This window comes from Protopterus annectens, chromosome 9.part0 (genome assembly GCF_019279795.1).
Source record: "Protopterus annectens isolate FY-2018-M chromosome 9.part0, PAN1.0, whole genome shotgun sequence".
Taxonomy (NCBI): domain Eukaryota; kingdom Metazoa; phylum Chordata; order Ceratodontiformes; family Protopteridae; genus Protopterus; species Protopterus annectens.
In genome coordinates this window covers 869,470,765-869,497,825 of record NC_056743.1, presented here as the reverse complement: position 1 = coordinate 869,497,825, position 27,061 = coordinate 869,470,765, and the positions used below count along the sequence as shown (strand labels likewise).

Here is a 27,061-nt window from a genome sequence, read left to right as displayed (position 1 = left end):
TTAAACAAGGTACTTTTATTATTAATAACAGCTTGGACAACTGCATGGAACATGATTTCAAAACTTTTAATGACAAGCTGTATGCTTTTAAGAGCACGCAATTAGAAATTAGACTATTTGAAAGAATGTTTGCGTGTGCAGCGTGTCCCGAAGGGGTTACGTTGCTACAAATTTCCTAATAATGCTGTGGCTGGTTCTTCCCTTTACAATAGTTTGGTTAAAATTTTCGACAAGGCAGGGCTTGAAATGCTTGAATGTGTGATAAAAGATTATGAGGAAAAAGCTGTTGTGTTACTTAAAGAGGTAACATCACTTAATGATTGTGTAATTAAAAATAAGAATTTTTTAGGTGTTAACAGGGAATATGATCGTGTTTTTAATGAAGTAGACCAATTCTGTTTAAAGATAGTGAATCACAAGATCAAGCTTGAGCGCGACCTCACAGAATACAGGGATGGAAAAGCCTATCCACTGGGGGTAGGCCGGATACTAGGTATTCCTACAATCACAATAGTGACACTGTTTTTAATGATAATGCCCCTAATCCTGTACTAGACGTACCAAGGAGAAGTGAGAGGCTTGCTCAAAAAAAACAGTCAAAGTGGACCATCGGATTTTCACTATCCCCCGGGTAGACCAGGGGGGTGGAATGTCTCACACCAACCTCAGGCTTGGAACAGAACATGCAGATAAGGGCTCTAGATGAAGACTGTATCAGGATTTCTGTTCATGAAACCCTTGAGGGGGTACATGACAACTTTGTCTTAATTAGAAAGGACAATTTTGTTATTTACAATTTTACTGATATTACAATCACTGATGAGTTTTTTGAGCTTTTCACTAAAGGGCTTCATTTTGTACCCTCACGCAGATTTGATCGATGTACTATTTTAGTCGATTTAAAACTTTTTGTTAGACGTCTGAACCTTTCCTTCTTTTTCAAAGGTCAGACTCAGATCAACGATGGGATCACAAGATTCAGCACATTCAATCCACCTCTAAATCCATTGTTAAAATTGTTTGAAGACTTGATAGAGAGATATAAGAGACTTCTGTTTGAACAGGTCTCACATTCCATCTGGCAACTTTAGACAAGAGCTTAGTCAATTGGTAAAAAGACTTTGCGAAGAGGACATCCGGGTGATGAAGCCGGATAAGGGTGGGGGTGTAGTTTTAATAAATAACATGATATATGACAACTACATTCATAATATGTTGCAGGATGCTGAGCGTTATGAACTGATATCTAGGAATGAGTTAAATATAGCATATTCGAAGATTTCTTATGTACTCATGGATCATTTACTGCAGGGTGCGATAAATGAAAAATTATATAATTATTTGTATGTTAAAAATCCTAGGACAGCTGCAATTTTTGGAATTCCTAAAACACACAAGGGCTTAGATCCTTTAAATTTTAGGCCTATTGTGTCTGGGGCTGGTGGGATAACAGAGCCCTTAGGTAAGTTCATTGATTTCAACATCAACAAATTTGCATTTGATTTACCCTATGTTTGTAAAGATTCATGGGACTTTCTTTCTGGCATTCAAAAAAATTTATACAAACCAGATTTACTGATGGTAACTATTGATATAGTTGAGCTATTTCCTAGTATTCCTCATGACGTGGGCTTGGAATGGTTTAATGACACTCTAACTTCTGAATCTAGTCTAGGGGCTAACATGATTGGATTATTAGTTGAGTTCATGGAAACTGTCCTGGACAATAATTTTATTTATTTTAAGGGCGATTTCTACAAACAAAAGAAGGGTGTAGCAATGGGCACGGCTTGTGCTTCAGCTATGCCAATATTGTACTACACTACTGGGAAAGCAAATTCATCTTTTCTACAAATTGGGCTCAACATATTACCCACTATCAAAGATACCTTGATGACATCTGCCTTTTATGGGATGGTACCTTGGACCAGTTTTTGGAATTTATGGGCTACATTAACTCTACTACTCCCTTTTTAGCATTCACTCACAGTGTTAACAGTGATTATTTGAATTATCTTGATGTTGCTCTTTTTAAGGATGTTATTAATTGTACCTTTCAATCCAAGGTATATAGGAAAAGCTCTTTCTCTAACTCTTATTTGCACTTCAACAGTGGTCACCCCTTTCACCAGAAGAAAGGGATAGTGAAAGGGCAATTCATACGTGCCTCTAGGATGTGTAGTACATTGGAGTTTTTTCTTGATGAGGTCAGTTATTTGAAGCAACTTTTCAATGAAAGGGGGTACCCAGCATACTTAGTTAATGATTTAGCTGGGGAGGTAATTGCAGGCAGGGAGACTGTGTATTGCCCTCTTTTAGGTAGTGGGGTGACTCGTGACCCCCTTCTTAAATCATCCAGACAGACCGAACACCAGAATAGCTTTGTGTACACCTTTTCTGGGGATTCATTGAAGGTTGAGCAGTTAATCACAAAATATTGGCCTGTACTGACACATCACGACGATTTCAAACAGTTCGTCAAGGAACGCCCCCACTTTATTAGAAAAAGAGACATGAACCTTAAGGGCCTTTTTGAGGGTGAATCTGGTTTTGGTTCCACAAGGGGTTGTTCGAAACTTGGCACGTATAAGTGTGGCTCATGTAAACAATGTTCTTATGCGCTTAATGAAAATTCTATATTCATTCCATCTAGGAGGTTTAGAGTTAAGGCTGAGCATTTTTACAACTGTGGTACTAAAGGGGTCATCTATTCGGGGTTTTGCACACAGTGCTCCAGTTTTTACATGGGTAAAACTGAGAGAACACTCAGAAGAAGGATATATGAGCACCTCTACGATGTTTCTAAGAAGAAAGAAAACAATGCTTTTTATAAACATCTTGGTTCATGCCCCAATATGCAACTTAAGTTTTTCATTTTAGATCAGGTCTTGCAGGACAGTAGAGGGGGTGAGTGGGAGGCCCGATTGGAATATAAGGAATTGTGGTGGCAGCTTAAATTAAATGCAACTAAACCCCCTGGTTTGAATGACAGTGTTAGCATCATGAGTGTTTTAAAACTGAGGAGGGCTAAGTTATGATGTTTGTTTCTTGGAAGTGTCGTTTATTTTAACAATATGGAAAATGTTTTGTTTCGAACAGTTTTTTAACTACTGCCTATTTTGTGCCTAATGAGCAATAATTTTTAACCACAATTTTTGAATGGTTCTCAAGGCATATATGAATTTTTTATAAGTTTTTAATGTTGCCTTAAGATATTACAAGTTTGGCTTGTGCTTTGGTTATGTTGATGTATTTGTTTTAACTTTGACAGCATTGTAAAACAACTTTTTAAGTCTCTAACACAACCTGGTGGTTTGCTAGTTTCAATGTCTAATTAGCATATTTTATTAGTTGGAGTTCTAGTCACATGATTTGGACTAGAAGGTACTTAAGCACTGAATTTTTAATGATGGTTTATCTTGATAAAGCCTGGTATGACTCCAGGCGAAAGCGCTTGATGTAATGTTCTACTTTTTATTTGTTCTTCATTAAAGTCAATTTTGATTCAAGATACGTTGGACTGTTCCATTCCTTTCAAGCCTTTGGATATTTTACTTTGTTCTTGGTTTGGATCTGCTTTGTTTTGAGTTTCTTGTTAATAGAATGCGTTTATAAAGGATTCTGCGGTCTGCGCCGTATTTTCTACAGGCCTGGGGGCTTTGAAGGATTCCACCTCGGTTTTGAGGAGTGTGAAATTTGCTTTAGAGAAGTTTTTCACTGTAGTTTTCTGGGCAGGGGGTGGGGTCGGGATGTGAATATCCAGTGAGATTAGTTTATTGTCTGATCTTACCAGTGAGGGATACACTTCTGGTCTGGAGCATACAGTCCCCATGTTGGTGATGATCAGGTCCAGTATGTTTTCCCCTCTTCTGGGAGTGGTAACAAGTTGTTCCATAGCATTTGAGTTTATAAATTCTAGGAACCTTTGGGCTAGGGTGTTGGAGCTAGAGTAATGCTCCCACAGTCTATGTTTGGGTAGTTGAAGTCGCCCAATATAATGGCATATGGAGAGACCTTCATATTTTCCATTGTTCTCAGGAAGGCCGAATGGGGTTCCTGGGTTTGGGAGGGTGGTCTGTAGCAGGCTATAAACTGGAAGGCAGTTTTACCCACTGTTAATTGCACATGGATAGTCTCTGTGCTTCGTGCTGTGCCACCAACCTGGAGGTGTGGGTATCTTTGACGAATATTGATACTCCCCCTCCTTTTGTGGTTCAGTCAAAGTTTTGGGGTTGAAAAGCATGGTATGAGGTATAACCTGGTAGTGCTGGGGTGCTCTCAGGAGCCTTGAACCAGGTTTCTGTTACTGCACAGATATCGATGTTCTCCATGCTAAGGAGAGTTTCGAGTGCATGCATCTTGAGGTTTAGACTTCTGGCGTTGAGTAGCATTACTCTTAGTTTCTTATCCCTTGTGATACCTATGGAGGTGGGTTTGTCTTTTGAGCCTTGCCTAAAAAAGGCACTATGGGGGTGGTAAGAGCCTTTGCCAATATCCGAAAGCCCAGGAGTGACAGGTGCAAGCCATCCCTAGCGAAGCATCGTGGCTTGTCGAGCATGTCATCCCAGGCTGACAGGCATTGGATCCCCTTTGAATGACACCAATACTTAAGCCAGTTGTTGAAATTGATCATCTTGTCTTCATATTGTGGCATCATTCTTGGTGTGGGTAAGATGCTACTCAAGGTCAGGGTCATACCGGCCTGGGCTACATGCTCAAAGAGCTCCTCTATGTCTCTTTTCATGTAGTCCAGGGGGGTACGTCTCAGGTCATTCACACCAGCATGGACAATGACTGAGTCATATTTGTACTTGCCTTGGAGTGACCTGAGTTGCTTGTGTTACATGGCGGATCCTAGCGCCCGACAGGCAGCTCACTGTGACCTTCTCCTTGTTCCGCCTGGTGAGCGGGACATCAGTGTGCCTGACGATAGAGTCACCTATTACAAGTATATCAGGTGTGTTGTTTAGCCTTAAGGGCTGTGACTGTTCGGCACACTGGCTTTGTGAGCTATGTGTTGCACGTGTTTTGTTTTGGGGTAGTGGTTGCTTGGGTGTCTGCTTTGGAGGTCTCTGCTGCTTAGGCAGATTTTTATTTAGAGCCTCCGAGTATGTTTTTGTGTGTTTATGTGTTTGGTTTGCTGTCGTGGTAGGTCTATGTGAGACTGGAATTGTAGTGAATGTGGTTTCCTTCTCCTCCTGACTGGTGATGCCAGTACTGAGTTGAGAGAGCTTAGCCTCCAGTTTGGCTATATGGTTGCATTTCTCACATGTGTTGGAATTTGTTGGGAGGAGGAGAGGGTTGTCTGTGTACATGAGGCAGTTGTAACATTGCCTCAAGATTCCCAGATTCACCAGCTGGACAGGAGAGGAGATTAACAAATGACCTTTGGACATGCTAGAATAGTATTGGGAATTTCTTTATAATTGAATAAATGGCCAATGGGGAACAAGATACTCAAGGGGAGTTTGTGAGGGTGTAGTGCTTTTAATTTTTTAGTGCTGACTTATATAATTGCTTTAGTGAGCAAGTGCCAGGCTTTAGAGTAGGAATAGGGTGTTTATTATGAGAACTAGATCAGTTTTAAGGGAAAAAGTGAAGAGCAGACTTTGTGGAGCCAAGAATGGTTTATACCAAATTAAGCGGAGCTGCCCGATGCTGCGCTATGCGCAAAATCGTGCAAAGCCGTGCCAAAGCGGGTTTTATACAGGGGGACTTGAAAGAGCTAGAAATTGGCCCAAAACGGCCAATAGACTACCAGATTCTTGTGCTGGGAACACTCCTCCAGGGATAGATAGGTTGCTCTAAGCTCCCCACTGCCACTGGTGAACAAAGAAGCCTCCCTTTATCCAAGAAAGGAAATGGGCAACACAGGAACTTTCCAAAAGTCCAGAATACAGCAAAGCCTGTATTTGGACTACTCTAGGTCAGGAAAGACGGGAAACAAGGATAATTTTTTTGTTCTTTTTCGTTTTTGCAACAAACAGGAAAATGCAATACATATGTAACACAGGCTAGCGCACTTGAGTGTGTAGCCTCAACAGGTATATGCAACAAACAGGACAAACTTTAAAAGTACAGGTGCAAAAACAACTTTAAACAGTTTAAAACAGTTCAAGAAGCAGAAATACTTGCAGTTTAGCTAGATTGGACAGTCGCCCAGGTAGTAGCAGGAAAAAAAACACTTTTATCAGGTTAGCAGTCGCTCCTTTAGCCTCTCTGCTGCTAGCACCACTCTGCAGGACCACGAGGAGCTTGGCTGAGTAGTAACAAGCGCAAAAAACACGCCAAAGCGGGTTTTATACAGGGGGACTTGAATGAGCTAGAAATTGGCCAATAACGGCCAATAGACTACCAGATTCTTCTGCTGGGAACACTCCTCCAGGGATAGATAGGCTGCTCTAAGCTCCCCACTGCCACTGGTGAACAAAGAAGCCTCCCTTTATCCAGGAAAGGAAATGGGCAACACAGGAACTTTCCAAAAGTCCAGACTACAGCAAAGCCTGTATTTGGACTACTCTAGGTCATGAAAGACGGGAAACAAGGATAATTTTTTTTTTTTTTTTTCTTTTTTGCAACAAACAGCAGGAAAATGCAATAAATATGTAACACAGGCTAGCGCACTTGAGTGTGTAGCCTCAACAGGTAAATGCAACAAACAGGACAAACTTTAAAAGTGCAGGTGCAAAAACAACTTAAACTGTTTAAAACAGTTCAAGAAGCAGAAATACTTGCAGTTTAGATAGATCGGACAGTCGCCTAGGTAGTAGCAGGAAAAAACACACTTATCAGGTTAGCAGTCACTCTTTTAGCCTCTCTGCTGCTAGCACCACTCTGCAGGACCACGAGGAGCTTGGCTGAGTAGTAACAAGCGCAAAAACCGTGCCAAAGTGGGCTTTATACAGGGGGACTTGAAAGAGCTAGAAATTGGCCCAAAACGGCCAGTAGACTACCAGATTCTTGTGCTGGGAACACTCCTCCAGGGATAGACAGGCTGCTCTAAGCTCCCCACTGCCACTGGTGAACAAAGAATCCTCCCTTTATCAAAGAAAGGAAATGGGCAACACAGGAACTTTCCAAAAGTCCAGAATACAGATGAAGTTGTACAATGTTCACACTCTGGCAGTCCTATGTAAAACTTTCAGAGAACTGAACTTGAGTATTCAGACAAACTACACAGTCATTTTTGCCTTTAACAGTTTAGACACAGCTCAACTCTTCTGCAAGGTCGGACAATGTGCAAGAAAGTTCATGCCTACTTAACCTGGCAAACCTCTATGAGGGGGTCACCAAGGCAATGGAAGAAGGGAAAATGATGCCTACTGCCTACTCAAACCTGGCTAAGGTGTTCGATGTAATACACCACTCAGGTACTGTTGACAAACTCACAAACAAAGCATAAATCCATATATAACTCGCTGGACTGCCAGATGGCTCGCATTAAAGACTCATGAAGTCAAGACTGGTGAGACCACCTCCACCAAGAGACTGGTCAGCAGCAGAGTTCCTCAGGGCTCAATGCTGGGCCCACAACTGTTTGGAATCTACTTCACATTGGTCAAGGGCCTCTGGCTCACTAACTCTGTAGATGACTGCAAACTGAGAATTATCATAGTCTCCCCATGACACTACCATCTACAAGATGGTTCATACTAGGCTATCTGCCCTAGGGCATCTGTAAGCCTAGCCAGAGTGTGTTTGGCTTTCGCCACCCATTTTAAATGTTTTACTATGCCCTTTTTCGAGGTTAGTTTACTGTGCCTCTGTTTAGCAGTGACACAGAAGTGATACCCGGGGTAAACCTACGATCTCCCATCCACTCGTCGAGATTTCTTTTGAAGAGAGTCAGTGAGGGACTCGGCCTGACTTGGACTGGGATTCTATTCCAGAGTGAAGGGAGCCTCTGGGTTATGCATCTGTCCCTCCAGCATGTCCTATTTATTTCAGTGCTGAGGTTCAAGTCCCTCGAGCGCGTAGCTCGATGGGATTTGGATTTTCTGAGGTGCAGCATGTCCATTAATTCCGGGTTGGACAAGGCTTTATACGTCAGGCACAGATCACCTCTAAGCAGGCGGTATGCAACTGAGTAGAGCTGGAGTTTCTTTAACCGGGCAGCATATGGCATCTGTTTGAGCCCTTTGATCCTCTTGGTGAGGTACTTTTGGGGTCTTTCCAGTTGCTGCAGGTGTCGGGTAAGGTACATCCCGAAAGGGGCATTATATTCAATTATGGGCCTGATGAGGGATGAGTAAAGAGGCATAATGACCTCCCTTGATCTAGATGTGAATCCCTTCATGATTAGGTGGGCTATATAGAAGGTTTTTCTAACCACTTTGGTCACTTGGTTGTCAAATGAGAGATTGCTATCAATTTGGGTCCCCAGGTCCCTAATTACTTCTTCCGTACTTAATGGATTACCACCTATGTGGTAATTTGTGGGCACTTTGTTTTTGCCAAAGGGGATGACTATACACTTTTTGGCGTTTAGCTTGAGGCCATGGCTCTGGCACCAGTTATCTGTTTATATGAGACCCTTTTGGAAGATGTGTGTGTCAGCTGGAGAGTCGATTATGGCATCCAGTTTGCAGTCATCTGCAAACTTGGTCAGCCACAGTCCTCCCGTGTTTACCTGTACCTCTGAGAAATATATGCCGAACAAGAGAGGTCCCAGGACTGAGCCTTGTGGGACGCCACTTGTAACTGGTTTGGAGTCTGACATGGCTCCAGCAATTCTGACCATGTGGGTTCTGTCCTTGAGCCAGTTTGCAACCCATCTAGTGACATAGGGGTTTATATTTAAGCTGGATAGCTTATCTATGATGCCTGAGTGGGGTATTGTATCGAAGGCTTTTGCGAGGTCCAGGTAGGCTGTGTGGACCACCTTCCCCTCGTCAATGGCCTTGGTGACTATTTCAAAGAAATCAACCAGGTTTAAGAGGCAGGATCTGCCCTTAACAAAGCCAAACTGGGTAGAATCCAGTGTCTGTAGGTCCCCAATATCTTTGTTTATGAGTTCCATAATGATCATCTCCATAGCTTTGCAGACCAAGCTAGTCAGGCTTATGGGGCGATACTTTCCAGGATACGTTGAAGCACCACCTTTGTGGAGAGGGACCAGTGTTACTGTATGCCATTCTTTGGGTACATATCCTGTAGTAAGGCTGAGATTGAACAGTAGCTTTATAATGGGGTTCAGCTCTTCTTGGAGTTCATGTAGGACGCAGCCTGGGACACCCTCTGGTCCCATTGATGCTGTGTTTTTTTGCTTTGGAGAGGGCGGCTCTCACCTGAGCATCTGAGATGTCAGGGGTCAGCACTCTGCTGGGATAGATAATTGCTCTTTTGTGGGGGAGGGGGAGGAGAAGTTTGCGCTGAACCTGTCAGCCAGGATGTTGGCAATGTCTGTGGGTTCAGTGTATTTTTTGTCATTTCGGACTAACTCTGAGCATATCTGGGAGTTTCCACCCAGGTTCCTAACATAACTAAAGAAAGCCTTGTGAATATCTTTAGTGTCTTGTGCAATTTTTCTCTCGAAGCTGGCCTTAGATGATTTTATGAGTGCCCGTAGTTTTTTGCTAATACTGATCGGAGATCACCTTTTAACACAGATAAATGACTGGTGTCAAAGCCAAGGATTACAACTCAGTGCCAAGAACTACATTACAGTGCCTTTTGGGAAAAGCCCACTCAGGTTAATTACTTCATCTATAAGACACCCCTAAGAGTGTTATGGATCTGGAATCATATGTAGTCAGTAAACTTGCCTTTGACCGACACGTAGCAAAAGGTAGTAAAAATCATTCTGTGTTGCTTGACTTACAAGTAATGGTATGATATCCAGGACGAGAGAAGTTATAATAACTCTTTATTCAGCCCTATTCAGACCTATCATTGAGTGCAATGCTTACTTCAGCATCTACCTGACCAGGCTGTATTGCCTAATGAGTTTAATTTTAGCAAGATCAGAACTCAACAAGACAAAGAAGTCCAGCAATAGTCACTTTATTACAGTAAAATTAGACAATACATATAAAACAACACAGTATAACTTAAAAAAAACAATTCATCATAGTTTATCAAGAAATAACATAATTAATGCATCACCGATAAAGTTAAAAGCTTCATCCTTGTCAACACTTTGACTGGGAAGCGCCTTTCAGCTAGGCAGGAGTCTCTATCGGGATAGTTCCTAGGCAGTGCATCCACTCCACAGGTGATGTTTCTGTCTCACTGAGCAGAAAGTCCCATCTTTTAAAGGCTATGTGTGTTGACACACACAGGATTAGCAAAGATTATGTTGAAACAAAACATAGGCAGTGGCCAGACACACAGAAATTCTCCAAGTAAGCCTGCTAGTTCCTATGGTTAACTGAAAACATAAAGAAATGTGTTACAGAGCTTGTGCAAAATGTAGTCACAAAAACTAGAAGGAATGTGAAAAACAAGATATATAGTAGTCTCAAAAACAAGAAGGAATGTGAAATACAAGTCATAAAGTAGTCTCAAAAACAAGAAGGAATGTGAAAAACAACTCCTAAGGCAACCTCATTCCCATGGTTACATAGAAAAAAACAGAGGAAAATGTAGCATAAAGAATATTAAACCTTTATTATATCAGTTTTACTATACCAAGTCAGCAGTCAATACACTTACATTCAAGGTATACCTTTCATATCACACAGGCATATGCAACAGTTGAAAGCTCACAGAAGTTCCTAACCAAGAGAATCCAGGGTATTAACATAATGTCTTATACAAATTGCCTTAAATCATGTCCCTATATCAGTCTCCTACAGGTTACTGAGAGGTGATCTATGCCTGGCATATAAGGCATCCTCATGTCCAGACCTGATGAACCTTTTGCACATCTGCAATATGAATTGGACGAGAAACACTAGATTCAAGGTTTTAAACTTTGCTTGTGACATAAATAAAACATGCTTGTGAGACAGTTACGTGTCTCAAAAGATTCACATGCTCTAGTATAGGCTTCCCATCCATGTAAAGCAGAATCCATTTCCAACCCTATTCAAATGTAACCATGACCACTGGATGGGAAATAAAAAATTCACCCCCAGGCTGTCCTCCATGTGTTGATAGACAAAGGCTAGCAGTTAATATTTCCTAAATAACATGCCCCCCTCCACTAAACCTTTAGTAACCTCCTAACATACAAGATTCACTTTATTGTCATTCAGCCATATGCACCCACAAGTGTGCAACTGAACGAAATTTCGCTCCTCCAAGCTCAACATTTACCAGCAACAACAAACAAAAAAACCTTACACATAAGCAAAAAACACAAAAACAAGAGTACAAGCCAACCGACGGTGCCAAAAACTACAACTGCTGCAAACCAGCCTAACGCCAATACATTCAAGTCTTAGTCCAATCGCAGGCACAGAAACATCAGCTGCCACATCCCCATATTCCGCTCAGCACCAGAAACATTTCTCCTGTCCACCAAGGAACCACAAAGTATACATCACACCAGAAACCAGTAATCCATAAACCGATCCACAGATGTACTTCTGCAGCCAACCGCTGGCTTTAGTGGTCACAACCACACCAAATAGACAACCGTGTTACATGGGGACACAATTGGGTTAGGTTGTGCTGCTAGGCTTATAAAGGCCCTGGTGCTCATTATCCTTGGATATACTTATTAACCTATAAAGTTTTGGTGATGGCATCTTTCCAGACACACAAAGGTCACTACTGTGATGTGTAGTTACAGCCCTCTTTTATCCTGGGAGGAAGCTCCCACTAGCCAAACACCAGTACCACAGCTCTTTTCGAACCCTTGGAAGGCCTACATCTCTCAGGCTGTTTGCAGACTTGGTGGGGAGGGGGAGGAGTGTAGTTTTCCTTTTGGTAAAGTATCTTAGATCTGACATTGTTCTTTGCTTTGTGCCTGCATTTTCAACAGTGGAAGACTGCTGGGCTTGAAACAATCTATACTGCAGCTAGAGGTATATCCTGCTTGCTTCAAGGATTATGGTGGGCTGTAATTGAAGTGTATGGTTCTAATAATTTTTTACTTAAAGTGTGTTTCTGTGGCCAGTTACATAACCTCTGCTACAGCAGTCACCATTATTGTACTGACCATATTAGATTATGGAAACATGCCATGACATAGGCTTATTTTCCAGACTGATAGTGTTTGCCACACTTCAAACACAACTCACAAAAAGGGGAGTGGGTCGTGCATAATGCTGCTATAATGTTAAAAAAAAATGTACTTTGGGTACATCTGTGAGCTCTTACGTTGTTTAATCTTTGAATCATTTTCCCTTAATAGGCCCAAGAGTATACAACTCTCCATGCATAGCTCCTGGGCACAATGACATTGGCTTAGATAGCCCTATATCAAAAACATTGGTTAGCTTTCCCCACAGTGAATGATTCTTACTGGGCAACTCCCAATTGGCTGCTTTTCCATCAGAGTTTGGCTGTGATAAGCCAGCTTCCTTCCTCTCAGCCAACAATGGTCCAAGCCCTAGCTACTGTAGCCTCCTAACTGATCCTTTTATTGATGTCTATACTGTATGCAAATAAGCTTGTGTGTCATTTGTTAGTTCCTACCTGTATTACAGAAATGTTATAAAATGGTTTTCCATTCATTACTCCAAGTATTTCTTGTTCTGAGATGTAAATACAGCACTCGGATAAGTAAATCACTCTGTACCACTAGTTCACAAAAAGGTCTGAAGTCTGATGTTTTAAGACAAAAATTACTCATCTTTCACTTACAGATCAATAAAAGTCAGTCTGGTCATATATTAGAGTGCTTGCATTTGGAATTATGGCAAATTATAACAGAATTATCCATAATACTTAGAAAATTCTTGAAGATATTACAACCATGTACAAGTAAGAAAACATTAACTTTAAACAAAATCCCCAACAATGAAGAAGGGAGGAAACAGTTATTTTTCCAGCGACTTCTAAAAAATATCTACTGTTATGCACTACATTCTTCAGAAAGATCACTGTAACAATAAATCATAAAGAATCCTAAACAGCACGGATGGTTATAGGATCCCATGCAGCACAGCCATGCCAAAACAATCTAGCTCCACATTGTACTTCCAAAGGGTATTGTTTTCATAAGGTGTGAACAGCAGTAAGTGTGTCAGTTTGTAAGGTACTGTCTGCAGAAACACTTCTAAAGTAAGCTGCAGATATACTAAAGAAATTGCTGATGAACTAGCAGAAAATGATCTAATGGAATGTCTTGCAAGGGTTTAATGTGCTTAAAGTGAAAAGCAAAACAGTGGGGAAAGTGATTTGACAAGATTTGTTTAGTTACAGGCAGGCCTTCTCTTCCTTCCTCAAAGGAAAATGTCTGCCAGTTAGCAAAGAGGATTAAAGCTGTAAGCTGTTACTTGCTGTAGTATACAGTTTGATTCCCTCAGCCTTCATTTGCCTACTATGTGATCTTGAGATAGTCACTTAGACAGAGCTATGGGACAACTGGGAATTTGGGCCATGCTCATTAATGGCCTCCTGGACTGCATGCCTAGTAATGGGTCTATATGAGAACATCAAAGTTTTAAAACTTTGACTGTTCTAATATCGACCCGTTTTAATCGAACGCTAAAAATAGCGAAGCTGCAGAACACCGAATTCTTTCCTAGGGAAAGAATTTGGTTGGCCGGTTCTGTGGCTTCGCTATTTTCAGCGCTGTGGTGGAGATTTACGGGTCAGGTTCAGTTAAGTGTGCGATTGTGTGGTTGTTAGGATTAGAGCGTGGGTTAGGTGAGTTAGGGTGCGGGTTAAGTGAATTAGGTTTAGGGGCGGGTTAAGTGAGTTAGGGTTAGGGCGGGGGTTAGGTGAGTGTGCGATAGTGACAGACCTTAGGGTTACGGTTTGGGTTAAGGTAAGTGGATAGATAGTAGTGTATGTATAGTTTAGTGTAGGGTTAGTTGTAGGATTATAAGTGTATGCGTGTATTGATGTTTTTTAGGTGTGCTTGTGTTGTGTGTATGTGTTTCAGAATAGCAATTGTTTTCCCCAAGGAAAAAATTTGCTGTTCTGAATGTTCGATATTATGTGGTTTAGATATTTTAGGTTCGATGAAATAGTGTTCGCTATTTTCATCTTTCGATAACGTGATATAAATGCTCTAGTAACAACCTATAAATCTAGGAAAGGAAACACTAAGTTGGCCTGTTGCACATGGCAAACATGTTCTCATCAATTTTGCTCATGACTGATGGAGCTGGACTATCTGACTGAGACATACAGCTGAAACATCTCTGGTCATGAATTAGGGATTAATCTTCAGAGGCACTCTCATTATGAAATGTTGTGTACTATAACTTGCACACAAAGGCTTGCACTTATGAAATTTTCCTACCCGAGTTCATACCATCACCAACAATAATTAAAAACATTTTACAGGGAAGGTATCTTACATCGAGTGAATCAGACTATTAAAGAGAGTAAAGTTAACACACACTATGGGAAGTACAAAATCCAGGGAGAAAAAAATGTGACTTCTTCGAGGTCTTAGCTGCAGGACATATTTTAGAAAGGCCTTAACAGATATGATTTGCTACTTTTTGTGGAAAAACTGGAATATGGAAACAGACTGCAGAAATCTACACTTTGCTAGCACAGTAGGCTTCACATGAATTAAAGAGGTGGTTAAGGTAATTGAAAAACCTTGGACCTGGGCAGCTGAATGGTTCAATGCCCTTTATAGTAATCCAAGACACAAATCTCTGTATTTTGGTTTATATTTATTTGTAGCAGGACTTCTGGGTTTCCTTTAAAGTCTTGGTTTGAAAGGGAAGCTCAAAAAGAACAGATTATGGTAGTTTAGGTAAATGTGCAGGAAAGCAGATCATGATTTACTGAAGAAGATTTTGGAGAGAGAGGAAGAAGGCAAAAGGAAATGTAGATATCCAGCCAAGAGGTAGGTGGGTTGCGTCAGAGAAGACCTATGGCATTAAGGCATAACTGTCAAAGAAGGTAGGAGAGTAACACTGAATAGAGTCATTTAGCAAAAGTTGACGTGCGACTCTGAGCCTGTGAAGAAAAAAATGGGAACTGAGCAGGTCATGTCCTGTTTCACTTTGCAAATCACTTTCTGGATCAAAGGGAATGTAAGAAAGGTCTACCTTCCAAACGATTTCATTAGGAATAATGGTGCAAAAGGTTTCCATTCATTGTTGGGAAGAGTAGCAAACAAGACCATTTTTGGTATATTCCACTTCTGTACAATCTCCTGAAAAACTGGTGACCCCAGCATTCATTCATGAGCCAGAGTTGCATGTCTGCTGAGGAAGTCTGCAAATGGCTTTGTAAGAATGAAAAAATTACTGAAGGGAACAGTCCATTGTCCTAAACAATGAATGCAAAATCAAAAGTGTTTCTTCACAGAGTCAGAAAGCTCTGACCCCACCCTTCCCACTAGACACTGATGTGTTGCTGAAATGTAGTGTTATCTTGCAATGAGCTGAAGATGACTGAGAAGGAAGATGATTTGAAAGGCTGTCAAAGCTCTGAATACATTTTTTTCCTTTCAGATTGATGTGAAAAAAAATCTTTCTTGTTGAGACAAGCTGACCTGGAAACATAGCCTGTTGAAGTGGGTTTTCCAAACAATGTTCAAAGAGTCTGGTAAGGCTGACTGGGATCCATCTACCAAAAAAAAAAAAAAAAAAAACTGCTTTGCTGAACTGGATAGTAGGATTCTTGTTTCCTGATAACTTTTTTTAAACTAGTTTGTTTAGGGGCAGCTGAAAGCATGGATTTTGGCCCCTAAAACCCACGCCCTTTTTGCTTGACATGTGCATCACTAAGAAAGTGCTCCCACTGTAATTTGTGTGCCCTCTTACATACGTGCCAAAGCTCACAACACCTTAAAGCTTATAACAAACTGGTGCACATGCCCAGCCATATGTTGCTGCTCCTTCCTCTGGTTACCACTGGGTATCAGTATGGCACTGAACCAGAGACACTACTGCCCATCCAATAGGTGTGTCATCAAAAAGCATTTACACTCCTTAATGGTTCCTTAAACACTCTATGACTTCAGTAGTAAGTGGTGAGTAAATCTCAAGTCATGTGATCACAGTCACAACTTTAATCCTCTATGCTATTGAGCTAGAGCTTCAAGGGAATCAGCGTGGAACCAGATATTCCTGAAAATTCAAGTCTTGTTGCCCAGAACGTCTAGACACTACTTTGCTGTAATGGTCTGCTGCAGATAGACAACTGCACTCACAGTCTGACTTTCCAGGCCAGTAAATTTGCATGGATTTGGAATGACTTCCTGTAACTGATGATGATTCTCCAAACACTGGATCAATGATATTGTTAAACTACAGTAAACATTCCTTAGTTTAGGTCATTAGCAGACAATCATCCAAATAAAGAAAGATGTTGATATTGTTTACTGAGATATGCACAGGGGCGGCTCGTGGCATCGGACTGCCGGTCTGCAGCCCCCTCAGTTGTTTTGGTCTTGTTTATATTTTTTAATTTACTGTAAAAAAAAAAAAAAAAAAGAAATCTTTTTTTTTAGTTTAAATTTCGAGTCCGCGACTCGAAAGTATGCACATGCGCATTGCGCATCTTACCGGTTGTAAACAGCTTTTTTTTTTTTTTTTTTTTTTTTGTTTTCTTTGCAGCCCGGAGGAGCACATAAGGCATCATTGTGATGCCCAGAAGTCTATGCAGCAGCGGTTCCAAACCGCATAGACTTGGAAGGGGCTCGGACTGCGACGTCCGCAGGCACTTCAGTCATGATGTGCCTGCTGGGCTAAAGCCTAAATGCTGCTTATTGGTTGTCGCTCTCTTCCTGGGCTTTATGTGCTGGGAAGAGAGCGAGAATCAGTTAGTTCAGTTTGGCTTAGGAATCGAGCAGCTTTAATTATTTGTGATGATCATCATTCTATTTTTTTTTTCATTTCTGTTTCGGAATCGTTTTTGTTTTTGGTGGATTTATTTGGACAGCGGAAGAAGAGCAGAAGAAAGAAGAAGGAAGAAGAAGAAAGAAGAAGAAGAAAGTACAGAGTGAAGGACGGGTGCAGAATAGATGTAAGTATGTTAATTGTTAATATCCCTTCCATTATGTTGATATAGGCATTTGCAAATTTGAAAGGGGAAATAAAATGTCCCAAAAAGGAGCAAAAAGAAGAAGAATCAATCATAGCAGAAAGTGTTGGAATTTAAGCCTGATTAGATCAATTTGAAAGAAAAACTAGCTGGCTGGCAAAGTATTAATGGGGATATGGGAATGTAGCTAACTACCTTCATTTTCTACCTCTGCAATTTATTTAAAAGTGATACTTTCATGGCATTCATAAATACATATAGTCAGGAACAGAATGCAGCAAGTGTGGGGCACCACACAACCCAAGAAATGTGAAATTAATTGGATAGTCATGAAAACCATGTGACAGTGTCAACTGATGGCATAGCTGCTGCAGTGAGTGAAGCAACAAGCAGACTTTGTTGAGCTGCTGACAGCTTTGGTTTAGAGCCAAGATGTTTACTCAAAACATGTCACCCTTCTTTGTCTCACAGATTATCTATTAGGGCTGTTTTTCTCTGGTGCCTTGTAGTTTCTTTGTTTAAGTAGTTATTTATATGTTTGTTTTGTACATATGCAGCTACCCTCATAGCTTTCTGGCAAGATGTTGTTCTAAAGTTTTTATATCCTTATAACCTGACCTTATTTTAACCTGGAATTTGTGCATCTGTGTATATGTGGCTGCTTTGGAAATACATATTTATTTACAAAGCATTTGAACTCACAACATAAGGTCTCACTCTTCTGACAGAGAGCTATATTTGGGTATTTTTCAAGGATTACATTGAAACTAAAAGTGGCTAGTATTTATAAAAATATTTTCTGAAATATTACAGATCTCATGCAGTTCGAAAACAAAAGTCATGCAAATGAATATATTTTGAGGTGTATTACCCTCCTGAGATGGGTAAGGTGTGTGTGTGTGTGTGTGTGTGTGTGTGTGTGTGTGTGTGTGTGTGTGTGTGTGTGTGTGTGTGTGTGTGTGTGTGTAAAATGCCCCAATTACTATATACTGGTGGCTAGAGAACAAATGGTGTTGTGTTGGGTAGAGATACTCAGGCTTGAACCCTGTACCTTGTATGCAGGTGTTAAGGACCTGAATTCCCTACCCACCACCATTTGTAAAAAAATTGCAGATTTTTGCCTCCTATTTGATCTGATCTGTTCCTCATAATATCTGTGGTTTCTAAATGTTGCAATGCTTAATATTTGATGATGCAGTGGTAGTATTGTTGCTTTACGGCTGCAGGGTCTTGGGTTTGATTCTTGGCTGGGGTGCCTTCTGTGTGGGGTCTGCATCTTCTCCCTGTGTTTGTGTGGGTTTGCTTTTGTGTCCTCCCATGTTATAAAGACATGTCTGCATCATTTCTTCCTGGGCCTCTGCTGAAAATTGTTTTTTTGTTCCAACTCAGATTGTCCTGATTAACAAATGTTAAATAAAATTGGCAGGCATTTGAATTTCAGACTTCATATTCTTTAGAAAATACATAGTAACACGACCTTTTATTCTAGCAATTTTCTAAGTTTATAAGATGAATATTTGACATTTGTCCTTATTTTTGGGACTGTATTGCCCCATTATTGGCTTTGTCCAGTTTTTTTGTGCTAAGGTTGACAACTATGGCAAGAACTGAATTCACTGAATATGTCTGAGGGCTGTATTCCCTCATTACTGGGTTTGTCCAGGTGTTTTGTGCTAAGAGGTTTACAGCTATGGTGAGAACTGAATTCATTAAATGATAGCCATTTAAGTTTCAGTCTTCCTCTCTTTCACAAAGCAGCTGATATGGCGTAGTGGTATGTTGCTCTGACTGTTTTGCACAGGGACCTTGGCAGTAAAATGTATGGTGGTAACACAGCATTTTCTACAACTTTCCAAGATTATACAAGCAATGTTTAATGTGTTCCTGGTTTCTGGCCTTTTGAGCCTACCCAATAAATTTGGCTTTTTCCAGATTTCTTGTGCTGCAAAGTTGAGATGCAGTTGAGTATTGAATAGATTTTACAAGGAGCTGAGAGCTGCAGGGGAAGAGACGTTTAGTGCTGCTTATGGAAAATCAGCTTGCAATGTTAATAGCACAACAGGTTGTGTACTTGCTTTTGATGCAGAAGGTTGTTGGTTCTACTCCCACAAGGGGTGAATGCTGCTGTACTGAAAAAGTTGATACTAACTATGAGCCTGTTATCTTGTTTGCCATCCATTTCCTATTGCAGTATTACTAGCTTATAATTTTTAATGTAATATAGGCAATTTATTCCTCAGGGGCATCAGACACTTCGATGAAACCATGAAATATAAAGGCTTTTGCTAGCAGCAACCTCTTCATTAGTTACAGATTTATTTAATGTGGAATTATTTAGATGACTTTTTTACTTCAGAGATTGTGCATATTTACTGATAATGGTGGACTGTAGAATTGTGCATATTTACTGATAATGGTGGACTGTAGAAGTTTGAGTAGACTTTGATGAAGGAAATGTTCTGAATTGGGCAGTTTTGTCATTATTGGTGCATGCATTTTGTTTCATTGTTTACTGGAAAAATGTTCAAAACAATAGGAAGGTGCATCAAAGAGCATATGTATGTTTCATATGCAAGGGGCCTATGATTTGAAAACAGCCCAGAATGAATCTTTATTTGCCACTGGTAAAATGTATTTTCTTTGAATGTGGGTTTCAATACTGTTTCAATGAATGTGAGTTTCAAGGGCAGAGAAGTTTTAATGCTAAGTTTGTTTAGCAGATGGCTTGGTGTTTGTGCTGTAAAATGCAAAATAAAACTTTCAAATGAAGTCCAAATCATTATAGAAGTAAATCAGTATGCACATTAGTGTTTATGGTAAATGGAGTGAAATAGCCAAGTAATGGGATCATTAGAATGGCAGCAGCAGGAGGCTCCATTTGACCATGATTTTGTGAGGGGGAAGGGCGGCAAACTTAGACAGCCCCAGCTGAACTATACCTCCCAACTGTCCAGATTTTCAAAGAATGAATAGATTTTTGCTTCTTATTTTTGGTTTGTTCCTCATAAAATTTGTGGCAAATCATTTAGGAATTAAGTCACTAAATAATGACACACTGAGTTTCAGACTTCATAACCAATGCATGCTAAAGTAAGACTTGTTGTTCTATCAACTGTCTCAGTTTATACAAGAGCAATTTTAGTACTGTTTATATGTTCCCCCAATATATTTGGCCTTGTCCAGATTTACTGCATTAACAGGTTGAGAGGTACATACATGCAAATTACTTTACAGAATTAGGCATAGCCAAACCTCTCAACTGTCCCTGATTTTGGCTCAAAATGTTGCTCTTCCCCTAATAATCCCTCCGCAAAATAGCAATTTTGAAAGAAAACATGGAGAGTTTACAATTAAGAAATAACTGTAATCATAGTTATAGATTACTTTTATTTCAGAAATGCATGTAGATTCTTTTATTTTGTCAGCTGCTCAAGTTAGCAGTACTAATATTAAAGTGTCCCTTCTTTGACAGGTTCCCAGCTGTATTGTGTGGCGATTTTATATTTTTACATCACATTTTTGGACCGTTTTTCATAAAATTGTGGGTTTTTTTTTGGCAAATTAGTGACAAATCATTAAAGACTGAAGTTAGAAAATAATGACAGACATTTGAGTTTCAGATTTCATACCATTCAGAAAATTCATACTAATGCAAGACCTATTCTATTATCTTTCTAAGTTTATAAGAGCAATATTTTTAAAAAATTGTCCTTGTTTTTGGGCCTTTGCCCCACTTCTTTGTATGGCTTTGTCCAGATTTCTTGATCTGAGGTTGAGAGGTATGACAAATGTGTTAGGGTCATCACAGTCAGCCAGAGACATTTCAAATTGTGACATACTTGTTGCACCCCACTCCCCCATGTAGTGACTCTGGATGTGTCGAAAAAAGGCAAGGAGTAGTTATGCAGTGTAAATGTGCAGGGTATCCCCCCATCCAAGGTAGACACAAGTACAGGAGTGGCTTTTCATCTGTCCTTGATTTTTGCAGAATGGTCTGGTTTCTGTCATATTTTTTGTACTGTTGATTTATGCTTATTACTCAAAGTGCCTGTTGCTCTGTGTTTAAGTAGCAATACTTTAATGACCATCAGTTAAGCTTGGCTGAGAGTGTAAGATGCAAGTAAGCTTTAATAAGCATACTGTTAAAGAATTGCCAACATTGAAAGCCTTTCTGTTGTTGCCATGTAGAGAATACTTAACTAGATAATGTATAAGCCTTGGGTATTGAAATGCATATGACAGTATTTGTAATAAAGGACAGGATTACATTATTTTAAGAAGCTCATTACATTTGGAGACTTCCAGTCATCTCTGCAGGCTTTAACCGTAAACTAAACAGAATGCCAATCGTGTGGTCCATAACCTGTACAGTAATCCTTGTAAGCAATGTATCTTGAGCTTATTTCTTGTTTGCTTTTCATTTTTTACTTTGATCATGTTTTCCCCATGAAACCAGTAGATAGTTGTCAGGCAGCAGGTCTTTTTTTGGATAAGGAACATTTTTACAAGTGGGGGCATCAGAGATTTCTACTTTCAGCATGTTACTTGGTACTTTAAATAAAGCTGAATATAAATTATAATTAGAACTGCAGTGCAAGAAGTGGTTTGAGTTGAGTGCTGCTTGTTTTTCTTATACTTGATTTTGGCTGGCATTCCATTAATGTATTTAAAAAGTAATTTATTTTTTCATGCCTCACAACCTTTTTGTTTCCATCTAGATATTAAGTAAGCTGTCATGCAGCCAATGCATTGAAATATTTTTATTCTTCTACACTTCATTTTGTCTTGATTGGACTCTCATAATGACGGTTTGGCACCCACGGCAGTGTATTTAGTTAGTTTTTTGTGGTTTTGAGTATAGATCCCCCCCTTTCTAGTTGGCCACACCCCTTCCCATTGACCCCACCCATTCAGCTGTCTCCTGCAGCCCCCCTTTGATTTGAAGTCACCAGCCGCCACTGGATATGCACATAGTAGAAGATAATGTCAAGTAAAAACTCTTGGGGCAGTAGCTAGGCAAAAATGTCATAGTTGAAAACTGAATATAACAATGACCTATCTGTAGTCTTGCAGTAACTTTACATGAAATGGACTTACTACATATAACAAGCTGGTATGAATCCTCCTTATTTACAGATGCTACGTAGAAACCTTTTTCCATGACTGCAGGAACCAACATACTATGCAACAAGGATCTTAAAAGTGAAAACACTAAGATGTGTTGGACAATATTTTGTCGAAATCTGAAGTGCCAAATATACTTATTTGAAATCTTGCATCAATGAAACCAGTATAATGACTGCTGTTTGCTGACATCATGTTCAGCAATGTCCACAAGGTCAGACAATTCAAGGTGCCAAGGAAACGTTTTTCTTTTAATTTTCTGAATCTGTGTAACTTCTGAGGTAGTTTAAAAACCAAGGTATCAGAAACGAGCTCAACACAACGGGGGTGCAGGGGGCACAGACAACCTGCAAAAATTATATTATGCATGTTTTATGTGCTGCATTTTGTCAACACTGTGTAGCTGTGTTATTCTGAGTTTCTACTACACTAGCTGCAAAATCGTCAGTCTCTTTTTTTTCATTACAGAACCCTTAAAGTATTGTCCTGTTCTGGGACCAAAATAACCTTCAAGAGAAACCCTGTCTTCTGCGAGTGGGATCTACTAACCATATTGCCTTTATGATCAGAAGATGAAGTAGTAGTACAAAGCCTTTAATAACCTAACGTAAAAAATGCGACAACAGCTAATACAAATTCTTCTGAGCAGCTTTGAGTTTTTAATGTTCATGAAACATTTTAAACTACAGTGTTTGCCCCACAAAGACCCCTGAAAATACAAACTGCATCTCAGGAGAACAGGGATAGACAGGCATAGGGAAGGTGAAGTTACAGCCACTCAAGATCTTTGCTGATATTTTACATTCTTTCCTGATCATGTGACAGATACTGACAGTTTCCTTTTGTACTGACTCTTGCCTTAAAGTTGGTAGACAGTCAAACTGTATTGTTAAAATGATTTTTTGCTTATAGGAGAGTATAGAGTATGGATGATACACTTCTCTAAAGGACTTTGCGGTTCTGTCCTTCTCTAAATGTGTAATTCTAGCATAAACTAGCAGACAAAAAAATTGTGAGTGATGGGTGCACTGAATAACTAAGCTTTAACAACCTCAGACATCTTCTCAGGACTACCCATGCCATAGCTAACCAGGAAGGAAGGAAGGAAAAGGAGCCACAGACCAGGCACATTTTTAAAGATTAGATAACTGCTTCAGATAAGTCGGTCTGCATAGGTCATCCAAAGAAGTCACTTTAAGTAGTTCACTCCCTCAGCAAATGTAATATCTGGTGGTGGGGAAGTTAGGAAACAATAAGGATGTATTCTCATAGTCCATCAAAAATGAGAGATTCAAGCTACACTATACACCATGTGAATTAAAGCCTTAATTTTCTTCAGTGGATAAAAAAAGTGCTCATTTTTCTTTTCCTTAAACTTCTCGTGACTTTTACCAGTTCTAGTTGTGTCTTACGGGTTTCCATATGAAAACCTACACTGTTTCAAAATGGAAGAGAGTAATGTAAGGCCCTGTTGTTGAACCACAGCTTTCTGGATTACTTTAAAATACTCATTGGAAAATATTTGGCAGGAAGTTACTGGAGGAGACAGAACAAGTTTGTTGATGGCTCTGAAGGGAATAACACACCTTTTTAGCAGTGGCTGTTTTAAGAATTTTGTACAATCATACATTCTGGATCAGCATAAAGAATAATTCAGATTGCAGTATTACTCTAAAGAAGTTCTGAAGAAGTTGCAGACACTGGCACCAATTGTAACAGGCTAAAGCACCTGTGTTGGAGTTTGTTCTGTGGGTACTTTTATAAACATATTAGAAATTACTGTTCAGGGAGAAAATGAAGCAAGTAAACCCTCTTCTGTGAAGCTTAAACAGGACATGTATAATTTTACTTGGTTCTGTAAGTGCCTATTTGATGTTCAGCTTTATCAAGCTTTTCTGATCTTTCCTTTTTATTCTCTATTTCCTCTCTCACTCTACAGTTTGTAAATTTTAAGATCCAGTGTGACTTCATTAAGAATACTGCACTTGTACCACAACTCCCTGGCAGAATACAGTTATGTAAGTCCTACTTACCTGTAACAGTAGACATTTAAATTCACACTGCCTCAGTGGCAACACCCCTGCCTTTATTTTACACATAGTTTATTGTGTTATTGGTTGACTTTGGTTGTGTGTTGGTGCTCTGTTCCTTCACATTGGTTGGATTCAGGCAATTCTTGCTTCTGGTCATAACTGACTTTCTGTGACAGGAGTTAAGCTTCCACTGATGGGAGGGGCTTAGCAGATCCTTGTCAAAGAAAGTAGGAGGAGGGATTGCAAGATCTGGAAATCTACCAATGTGGGTTTGAACGGTCAGAGGACCCATATGTCACTGAGACACTGTGAAATTCAAATATCTACTGTTACAGGTAAGTAGGACTTCAACAGTTACACTAAGTTTATCATTCATACTGTCCCAGTGGCATATGTGTAGATTCCCACAGATTACCCTACCTGGGAGGAGGAAGGATAAAAATCTGAGAGTCCACGGAGAAAGGTTCTCACAAAGCCTGCTCTGGAACTTAAAAAAAATCCAGTTTGTAGTGCTCTGTAAAGGTATGGAGAAAACAACAAGTTGCTGCCTTTAGAATGCTTCTAGAGTCCACTCCTTTCCAATATGCCACTGAAGGCAATAAGGCTTGCTTGGAATAGATTTACCATGGTGAGAGTAACAAACTCTCTCTTTGTGAGAGTAACAAAAAACAATAGCAGTGGGCAACCAACTAGCAATCATTTCCTTAGATACAGGCTGAATCTTCCTGAAGGGCTTAGTTCTGTCACAACAGTACCATAGCTGCTTGTGCAAATCTAAGGTATGCAGAATCTTCTCACCCTTAATTTTAAATTCTGGAAAGAAAACTGGGAGACAGATGGCTTGATTCAGTAAAAATTAAGTAACAATTTTTGACATGAAAGAAGGATTAGTGCATGAAGCAACCCTGTTTTTGTGGAAAATCAGACAAGGACGGCCCACCATGAGAGTTTGCAGCACAGAGACTGACCTTGCGGATGACAAAGCAATAAGCAAAACAGTTTTCCAAGTGATAAACCTCAAATCATCCTGATAGGCAGGTTCAATAGAACAGATCCATTTTTCAAGGACAAAGTTGAGATCCTAAGAAGAAGGAACATGCTTTCAAAAGGGTCTCAAGCGCAATATTCCTTTCATAAACTGTTTGATCACAAAATGAGATGAAAGAGGCTGATCCATGGGCAGACAAGCTGAGATGGCCACAAGATGCACTTTGATAGATGTTTAAGTCAAGCCATTGTTGATTAGCTCACACAAATATTTCAAAAGCAGACAGGTAAACACCATACCGAGCTCTCTGATATTGGTTAGGCACCACCTAGAAAACCTCTTCCACTTGTAAACAAAAAATGTCCTAGTTGCAAGTTTTCTTGTCTCCTTCAATACCTGCTACACATCCTCATGGAAGAACTGCCTAAATGGTATCAAGGTAGAATTATCCAGGCTGTTAGCAGCAATTGATCTAAACTGCTGTGCACAATTTGCCAATGACACTGTATGAGCAGATCCACAGTGTGAGGAATTTTGTGGCAATTGCTCTTGGCCAATTACATTAAAAGCGAGAACCAACTTTGCCTGGGCCAAAACAGAGTCAACCACAATTATCTTTGATTTTTTTTTTAATCTTCAAGAGTACCTTGGGTATTGGTGAAAAGGGTGGAAATGCAGAAATGAACATTCCCATCTAACGGAAAGTACCGTTGTGTAAAATCGTACCATAACAGTAGATGTTATGATTGGCAGATGACTGAACAACAGTTTTAAATTGGATCAAAGTTCAGTTATATGGAATTGGGCAAATTTTGAGAGTCCTGCAGTTTCGCTGCAAATTTCCTCCCTGTTTTGTGTTTTCTTGTTCATAAATATGCAGAACACTGGAATGGCAGCTACAAGCAAAGTATTTAAAGGGGAAAGTAGCAGTACTTACTGGTGCTACTTATGGGACTGGTCTAGGTATTGTGTGGCGCTTGGGACAAGAAGATGCCCATGTTGTAATAAGCATCTGAACACAGGAACATGTTGATACAGCACTGGCACAGCTGAAGTCTGAAGGTCTTAATGCTTCAAGAATTGTTTACCATGTGGGAAATGAAGATCACCTAGAAAGACTAGTCAAGATGACTGTCAAGCAGTATGGTGGGATTGATATTTTTGTGTCTAATGCAGCAACAAACCCCTTTGTAGGCAATATGTTGGACTGCAGCAAGGAAACATGGAACAAGATACCTGATGTAAATGTGACAGCAGTCTTCCTCTTAATAAAACTTATTGTTCCTCATATGGAGAAACAAGGTGGTGGTTTCATTGTGTTACTATCCTCTATTGCTGGTTACAATCCCAAACTGGGTAATGGTCCATATTGTGTAAGTAAGACTACCCTTCTAGGATTGACCAATGTCCTGGCTTCTAAGTTTGGTCCCATGAATATTCATGTGAACTGTGTTGCATCTGGACTTATTAAGATCAGATTCAGTACATATCTGCGGCAAAATCCAGATCTGATGAAAGAGGTAAATGAAAAATTGCCTTTGAAAAGATCTGGGAATCCAGAGGAGTGTGCTGTTGCAGTGTCTTTCCTTTGCTCTTCTGATATGTCCTATATCACTGGGGAGACTCTCATTGTAAGTGGTGGAGGCCATGCCAGACTCCAAGAAGATTTGGGTATTGAAGAGGGAAGATGAAGATTCTGAAAACTTTGAAAATGGGGGCACCTGCTTTTAATATGTGTAGCTGGGGGGATTTGCTTTTTGCCCATCCTTCTTTCATAAATTATATCTGAAGATCAGAATTTCATAGCTTTAAAGTGTGCATAAAGATGTACTGGTATCATTTCATT

General features: G+C 40.0%; 1 protein-coding gene and 1 pseudogene across 3 annotated transcripts in view; one reads left to right on the top strand and one right to left on the bottom strand.

Moving 5' to 3' along the window:
- Positions 1–27,061, bottom strand: part of B4GALNT1 (beta-1,4-N-acetyl-galactosaminyltransferase 1) — a 2,012,712-nt gene that overhangs the window by 958,974 nt on the left and 1,026,677 nt on the right. The gene's annotated exons all lie outside the window — the stretch shown is intronic.
- Positions 247–26,906, top strand: LOC122810873 (annotated as a pseudogene).